Genomic DNA, 8,603 nt, shown 5'->3' on the forward strand with positions numbered 1-8,603 from the left:
AAAATAAGTCCCTTTGAGACTGCTCAATGTCTTCCATGGGCAAGCCAGTTCTGAATCCTAATGACCAATGCACCATGCATCTTAATCTCCTGGATGAGCCTCGTATGAGGGACCTTGTCAAACACCTTACTAAAATGCATGCAGACAACGTCCATAACTCGACCTTCATCAATCACCTTCGTCAGCTCATCAAAGAAACTCAATCGAGTTGATAAGAGACGGCCTACCCTGCACAAGTCCATGCTGGCTCTCCCTAATTAGACCATAGGGTTCCAAATGCTTATAAACTTTATCCTTAAGAATTCTCTCTGGTAATTTTCCTACCACTGACATGAGACTGACTGGTCGATAGTTTCCAGGATTATCCCTGATTCCCTTCTTGAATAATAGAAAAACATTAGCTACTTGCCAGTCATCTGTGGCTAAAGAGGACACAAAGATATTGGTAAAGGCCCCGGAAATCTCTTCTCTCACCTCTCTCAATTTCCTGGGGTGCCTCCCATCAGGCTCAGGAAACATCCACCTTAATGCCCTTTAAGAAACCCCCTCCCTTACCTCGAAGGCTCCAAAGCATAGGGGTTCTTACGACCAGACCATATAACAGTTTCTTCCCCCAAGCTTTCAGACTCCTCAATACCCGAAGCCTGGACTGACACCTTGCCCTACTGTCCTGTTTATCATTTATTGTAATGCCTGCACTGTTTTTGTGCACTTTATGCAGTCCAGTGTAGGTCTGTAGTATAGCTTTCTCTGTGTTTTTTTTATTACGTAGTTCAGTCTAGATTTTTGTACTGTGTCATGTAAACCATGGTCCTGAAAAATGTTGTCTCATTTTTACTATGCACTGTACCAGCAGTTATGGTCGAAATGACAATAAAAGTTGACTTGACTTGACTTGACCTGAAATGTCTCAGCATATTAATATGCTCGGCACTGATCTGATCTTCCTATCCTACACATCTTCCTCCTTTGTAAGTAGAGATGTAAAGTACTCATTAAGGACCCCACCCACATTTTCTGCATCCAAACAGATGTTCTCCCCTTTACCCTTGAGCGATCCTGCCCTTTCCCTAGCTCCTGATGTATGTATCCTACTCACCAAGGACTTTGCATGCCCCTCCTGGCTTTCCTAATTCCCTTGCTGAGTTCATTTCTGATTTCTTTAATCCCCCACACACCTGCCCTGGGCTCTGTTTGACTCTAACTTCCTAAACTTTACATACTTCTTGTTTCTCTTCTTGTCTAAGTTCATCACCTCTCTCAACATCCAAGGTTCTCGTACTTTGTCATCCTGCTGACTGGAACATTCCTGTCCTGTGCTGTGTACTGTTGGTCTTTAAACATCCTGCACATGCTGGATGTGGACTTGCCCAGAAGCACCAGTTCCCAGTGAATTCTCCCTAATTTCTGCCTAATGCTCTCATAATTTGCCCTGCTCCAATTTCAAACCCTCCCACAAGGTCCATATCTATCCTTATCTGTAGCTATGTTAAAACTTATGGAGTTGTGGTCACTGTTCCCCAGCAGCTCACCCTTTGAACGATCAGTCACCTGGCCAGACTCATTAGCCAACACCAGGTCCAGTACGGCCCCTCCTCTCATTGGACCTTCCACATATTGATTTAAGAAACTTTCCTGGCTACACTTAACTAATTCTGCTCTTAGTAGATCCCATTTTATATTAGAGAAATTGAAATCCCCCGTGAGAAAAATTCTATTGTTTATACACCTTTCCTTAACCTGTCTGATATCTGTTCCTCAGTGGCTATGGGGGGGGGGGGGGGGAATCTGGGGTAAATAAATAAATAACATTAATAATCCTATTAGAGTGCTTTCACCCTTCCTATTTTTGATTTCTACCCATATAGACTCAGTAGATGAGCCCTCCATTCTGTCCACTCTGAGTGGAGTTGCGATATTGTTCCTGATTACTAGTGTAACTCTCCCTCCCCCTCCCCTTCTCTATCTTTTCTAAAACATTAAACCCTGGGACATTATCACCCATTCCCTGTTCCTCTCTCAGCCAAGTCTCTGTAATGGCCACAACATCAGTTCCATGTACTGATCCATGCTCTAGATTCATCACCTTTACCCATAATACTCCTACCATTAAAATGCCCACACTTCAAACTATCCATCCAATCATATCTATCACTTTGCTCCTGTCTGCTTTCACTGGCCCTGACGTCCACCTTCCTCTCCATCCCTCCACTTTCTGACCTGATGCTCTGGTTCCTATCCCTCGCCAAATTAGTTTAAAGCTCTTGATCAGCAGTACCAAACTTCCCGGCCAGGATATTGGTTCCCCTCCAGTTCAGGTGCAATCCGTCCCTCTTGTACAAGCCGCCCCTGCCCTAGAAAGGGTTCCAGTGATCCAAGAATCGAAACCCTGCCCCCTGCACCAGTTCCTCAGCCACTTATTCACCTCTACTATCATCCTATTCCTGCCGTGACTAGCACGTGGCACCAGGAGTAATCCAAGGATTATTAACTTGGAGGTCCTTCTCTTCAGCCTCTTTCCTAACTTCCTACACTCTCTAATTTCCCCATTTCTACCTATGTCATTGATGCCAAGACGCACCACGCCCCTGAGAATATTCGGCAGACATTCCCCTTGAGGCATTCTGGACCCTAACCACCACCATCCTGGCTTCTCTTTTGCAGCCAAGGAACCTCCTGTCAAAACCCCCTAACCACTGAGTCCCCTTTCACTATCACTTTCCTGATTTTACCCCTCCCCGTTGAGCTTCGGAGCCAGCCACAGTGCCACCGCCTGGTTGCCACTGTGTAGGGCATCCTGCCCAGCACCATCCAAAGGGGTAAACTTGTTGCCGAGTGGAATGGCCCAGGAGCCCACACTGACTGCTCACTCCCCTGGTGGACACCCATCTTCTATCAGAAGCCTGCGCTCTGGGTGTGACTACCTCGGTAATTGTTTCATCTGTGAGGTTTTCAGCCTCCCAGATGATCCCGAGTGCGTCCAACTCCAGCTCCAGCTCCAGCTCCAGCTCCAGCTCGTTGACCTTGTCGGTCAGGAGCAGAAGCTGGGAGCACTTCCTGCAGTTGCATTTACCAGGGGGACTGTTCGGTATCCTGCGTTCCCACATCCTACAGGAGGAACATTTCACTGTCTTAACTACCATCCTTCCTACAGTGAGATAAGGACTAGGGACTTACAGACGGCAACAACAGCAAAAGCCTACCTGTTCTTACCTCTGAAACTCATCGGTTTTGCACTCACCTAGGTCACGAGTCAGCACCCTTCGACCCCGCCTGTTCTCACTGAAGTCTCACCTGAAGGGACTCGGCCCGAAAGGTCGACTGTTCACTCTTTTGCATAAATGCTGCCTGGCATGCCCGGTTCCTCCAGCTTTTAGTGTGTGCAGCCTCAGCAAAGTTGTGTTGCTTGTAACACAAACAATGCACTTTAATACATGTTCCCACGTGCGTGGGATGAATAAATCTGAATCTGAAATCCTGGCGGCTGCTGAGGATGTCTCTACCCTTCAAACCTCAGGCTCCTGAAGTAGTGTGAATAACTCCACTCTCCTCATTCCACAAGCTACGGACTCACTTTCAATGACTCACGTTCTCAGTGTTAGTTAATTTGCAGCTTGTCTTTCCTTTTGTACATTAGATGTTTGTCATTCGCTCTGTGTAGTTTGTCATTGATTCGATTGTACTTCTTTGATTTATTGGGTATGCCTGCAAGAAAATGAATCTCAGGGTAGTACATGGTGTTGTAAGTGTACTTTGATAATAAATTTACCTTGAACTTTGAGCTTTGTATTGAACGTGGTTTGTCTTTTAAAGACGGCGGTGTTTAAGGATCGAGAGTACTCTCGTTTGTAAGAGGCAGCTGCTTATGAATCCAAAGCTTGAATCGAGGGTCTGGTTATGAAGTTCAGAACATGCCATTCACTGAACAACTGACAGGTAGCTGTTTGTTAGTTGACATGTGGGATAACGCTCACAGCAACGATGCTGTCCTTGCCCTTTTCACTTCCACATGAAACGCACAACTTCAAATCGGGCAGATCTTCGACTTTACTTGATAAGGGAGATACCGAGAGTCCAAGTAATGTGATTTCATCTTACTTGGCCTCATAGTTTAATCAGGAAAACTTAATTAGATGGTGTATTAATAGATTCACATATTAATAATTGTTATGCATAACAAATAGCTAATAACATGCAAGATAATTAAATGGAGAAGAGTGCTATAACTGGAATGATTCTATCATTAATGAATTCTAATACTAACGGAATATGCTTTGCTCTAAATACTTGTAATTAACCTTATAAAGCAAAGATGGCATTACCCAGTTCCCACTATAGGACATATAGGCGAGGGCATTCGACCCACTATGTCCTTGCTGAGCCTCGGAAGGCTGACCCAATCAGAATTGCTCCTTTGTTCTTTCTTGATGCCTTGGAAGTTCTCGGACTCCGAATCTTGAAATACTCTTGTATCGTGGAAGCCAAACCAGCGCAGGACTTGTACTATGAATGGCAGGGCGTTAGGAGTGTAATGGAGCAGAGAGACCCAGGGGTACAAGTGTATTGTTTGTTGAAAGTTGGGTCACAGGTAGACAGGACGGTGGTTATGGGAGTGACATTGTTGAACTGGAAAGAGGGTCAAGCAGATTTGCCAGGATCAGAACGACTGGGTTCTAGGGAGAGGTTAACCAGGCTAGGTTTTCATTCCTTACAATATTGGAGAATAAGGGGGGACCTTAAAGAAGTGCTGAAAATAATGAAAGAAATGGATAAGGTGGGTGATAACAGTCTTTTCCCCAGGATAGGATCTAACTGGCAATGTCCACAGTGATACCTGCCCAAAATTAGCGGGGAGGGCAAAGATTTAGGATGTGAGGGGAAATATTTAAAATGGACCTGATGGGCAACTTCATGCAGATGGTGAGCATCAACAACCTTGAATCTTGAGTCTGTGTTTCCCTCTTCTTCAAGGAATGAAAAAGGTCACTTACAGGGAATGCAGAGACGATGAATGGCCTTTCCCTGGGGCAGGAGGGGGCAAAGGCTGAGAGTGAGGCAGAAAGGATTTAAAACGGATCTGATGGGCAGCTTCTTCACGCAGAGGGTGGTGGGTATCTGGAACGAGCTGCCAGAGGAGGTGGTCGAGGCAGGTAACGTAGTTTGTTTAAGAAGCATTTGGTTAGGTACATGGAGGGAGTTTGGCCACATGCAGGAAATTGGAACAAGCTGGTGGGTACTGTGGGTTGGCATGGACTGGTTAGGCTGAAGGGCTTATTTTCATGCTGTATTGCTAAGAATCTGCTTTTAAGGTTCTTTCAAGCCAAGCCTTCCAGTGGAAAGTATCCTGGTTGTTTGTATCATGGAAACGCCAATGCCCAGGAATGCGAAAGCCTACAAGAAGTGGCAAGTACCTCCCAGGTAGAACTCTTTCCCACCTTGAACACATCTCTAAGGAGCACTGCCACAGAAAAGCAGCATCCGTGATCAGGGACCGTCCAGCACCCAGGCCGTGCTCTCTTCTCGCTGTTGCCATGAGGACGGAGGTACAGGAGCCTCAGGTCCCACACCGTCGGGTTCAGGAACAGTTATTACCCACGAACTATCAGGCTCCTGAACCAGCGCACTCGTCCCAACACTGAGCTGATTCCACAACCTATGCTCTCACTTTCGAGGACCCTCTTACTGTGTCAGGGGGACTTAGTGTGGTTTAAATGGCCGTCGTGTGTTCTTCATGCCGGATGTTGGAGTCCAGTCTCCCGGGGAACTACATCTGCACGAAGTGCATCTGGCTGCAGATCCTTGCAGACCGTGTTAGCGATCTGGAGCAGCAACTGGGTGACCTTCAGCTTGTATGGGAGGGTGAGGAGACCATCGATCGGAATTATGGGGAAGTAGTCACCTCGAAGTTGCAGGAGGCGAGTAGCCAGTGAGCGTCAGGAGAAGGAATGGGAAGGAGAAGGCAGTTAGCACCGAGCATCCCTTTGGCCATTCCCCTCAATGATACGTATATTGTTGTGGGAATGACCTCCCAGAGAAACGTCACGGAGACTAGGTTACTGGCACAGAGCATGGCTCCGTGGTGCAGAGGGAAAGAGGGAAGCAGTAGTGATAGTCAGAGGAACAGACAGGAGATTCTGCGGACATGAACGGGACACTTGAAGGGTATGTTGCCTCCCAGGTGCCAGGGTCAGGGATATCTTGGATTTTGGAGGGAGGGAGAACAGCCAAACCTCTTGGCACGTATTGGTACCAATGACATAGGAGGGGAAAGTAAAGAGGTCCTGAAGAGAGAATTTAGAGAGCTAGGCAGAAAGCTGAGAAGCAGGACCTCCAGGGTAGTAATTTCTGGATTGCTGCCTGTGCTACGTGCAAATGAGGGTAGGAACAGGATGATCTGGCAAATTAATGTGTGGCTGAGAAGCTGGTGTGGGGGGCAGGGCTTCAGGTTCTTGGATCATTGGGGTTCCGTCTGACCTGTACAAAAGTGACAGGTTGCACCTGAACCTGAAGAGGACCTATAATCTTGTGGGCAGGTTTGTTACAGCTGTTGGGGAGGGTTTAAATTAATTTTGCAGGGAGTTAGGGACCTGAGTGACGGGACTCAGGATAGGATGGATGTTAAAACAGCAAAAATAGCATACAGTCAGACTGTTAGGAAGGGGAGGCAGGTGATGGGACATAACTGCAGCCAGCAGGGTGAGTATCAATGCATTATGGATGCAGAATCAAAAAGGGTAGCAGATACAGTACCCGAAGTGTTATATCCCAATGCACGGAGTATGAGAAATGAAGTGCATGATCTTGTTGCACCTTTACAGATTGTTGAGTATGATGTTGTGGCCATCACTGAATCGTGGCTGAAGGATGATTGTAGTTGGGAGCTGAATGTCCAAGCCTACACGTTGTATCAGAGGGATAGGAAGGTGAGCAGAAGGGGTGGTGTGACTTGACTGGTAAAGAGTGGCATCAAATCAGTAGAAAGATGTGAAGTAGGATTGGAAGATGTTGAATCCTTGTGGGTTGATTTAAGAAACTGCAAGAGTTAAAGGATCCTGAATGCAGTTATATGCAAGCCTCCCAACAGTAGCTGGGAGGTGGACCGCAGATTACAACTGGAAATAGAAAAGGTGTGTCAAAAGGGCAACGTTATGGTAGTCGTGGGAAATTTCAATATGCAGGTTGAATGGGAAAATTAGGTTGGTAATGGATCTCAAGAGAGTGAGTTTATTGAATGCCTATGAAATGGCTTTTTAGAGCAGTTTGTCATTGAGCCTACCAGGGGAACAGCTATACTGGATTGGGTGTTATGTAATGAATCGGAGGTGATTAGGGAGCTTAAGGTTAGGGAACCCTTAGGAGGCAGTGATCACAATATGATTCAGTTCAACTTGAAATTTGATAAGGAGAAAGTAAAGTCTAATGTAGCAGAGTTTCAGTGGAGTAAAGGAAATTACAGTGGTTTGAGAGAGGAGCTGGCCAAAGTAAATTGGAAGGTGATGCTGGCAGGGATGACAACAGAGCAGCAATGATTTGAGTTTCTGGGAAAAATAGGGAATGTGCAAAAACAAAAAAAAACTCAAATAGCAAAAAAGTACAACTGCGGCTGACAAGGGAAGTCAAAGCTGTTGTAAAAGCAAATGAGAGGGTATACAACAAAGCAAAAACGAGCAGGAAGACAGAGGATAGAGAGGTTTTTAAAAACCTACGGAAAGTAACTAAAAGAATCATTAGGAGGGAAAAGATGACATAGGAAAACAAGCTAGCAAATAATATCAAAGTGGATAGTAAAAGCTTTTTCAAGACTGTAAAAAATATGAGAGATGAGAGTGGATATAGGACCACTAGAAAATGAGGGCAGAGAAATAATAATGGGGAAAAGGAGACGGCAGACGAACTAAATGCATATTTTGTGGAAAACACTAGCAGTGTGCCAGGTGTTGCAGGGTGTGAGCGAAGAGAAGTGAGTGCAGTTACTATTACAAGGGAGAAGGTGCTCAAAAGGCTTAAAAATCTAAGGATACATAAGTCACCCGGATCAGATGAACTGCACCCTAGGGCTCTGAAAGAGGTAGCAGTAGAGATTGTGGAGGCATTAGTAATGATCTTTCAAAAACCAATGGACTCTGCCATATTTCCAGAGGACTGGAAAATTGCAAATGTCACTCCACTCTTTAAGAAAGGAGGAAGGCAGCAGAAAGGAAATTTTAGACTAGTTAGCCTGACCTCAGTGGTTGGGAAGATGTTGGAGTCAATTGTTAAGGATGAGGTGATGGAGTACTTGGTGACACAGGACAAGATAGGACAAAGTCAGCATGGTCTCCTTCAGGGAAAATCCTGCCTGACGAACCTATTGGAATTCTTTGAGGAGATTACAAGTAGGATAGATAAAGGGGATGCAATGGATGTTGTATATTTGCACTTTCAGAAAGCCTTTGACAAGGTGCCACACATGAGGCTGCTTATCAAGTTATGAGCCCATGGTATTACAGGAAAGTTACTGGCATGGTTAGAGCATTGGCTGATTGGTAAGAGGCAGTGAATGGGAATAAAAGGATCCTTTTCTGGTTGGCTGCCAGTGACTAGTGGTGTTCTGCAGTGTTCAG

The sequence above is a fragment of the Hemitrygon akajei genome, chromosome 23 (assembly GCF_048418815.1).
Source record: "Hemitrygon akajei chromosome 23, sHemAka1.3, whole genome shotgun sequence".
NCBI lineage: Eukaryota > Metazoa > Chordata > Chondrichthyes > Myliobatiformes > Dasyatidae > Hemitrygon > Hemitrygon akajei.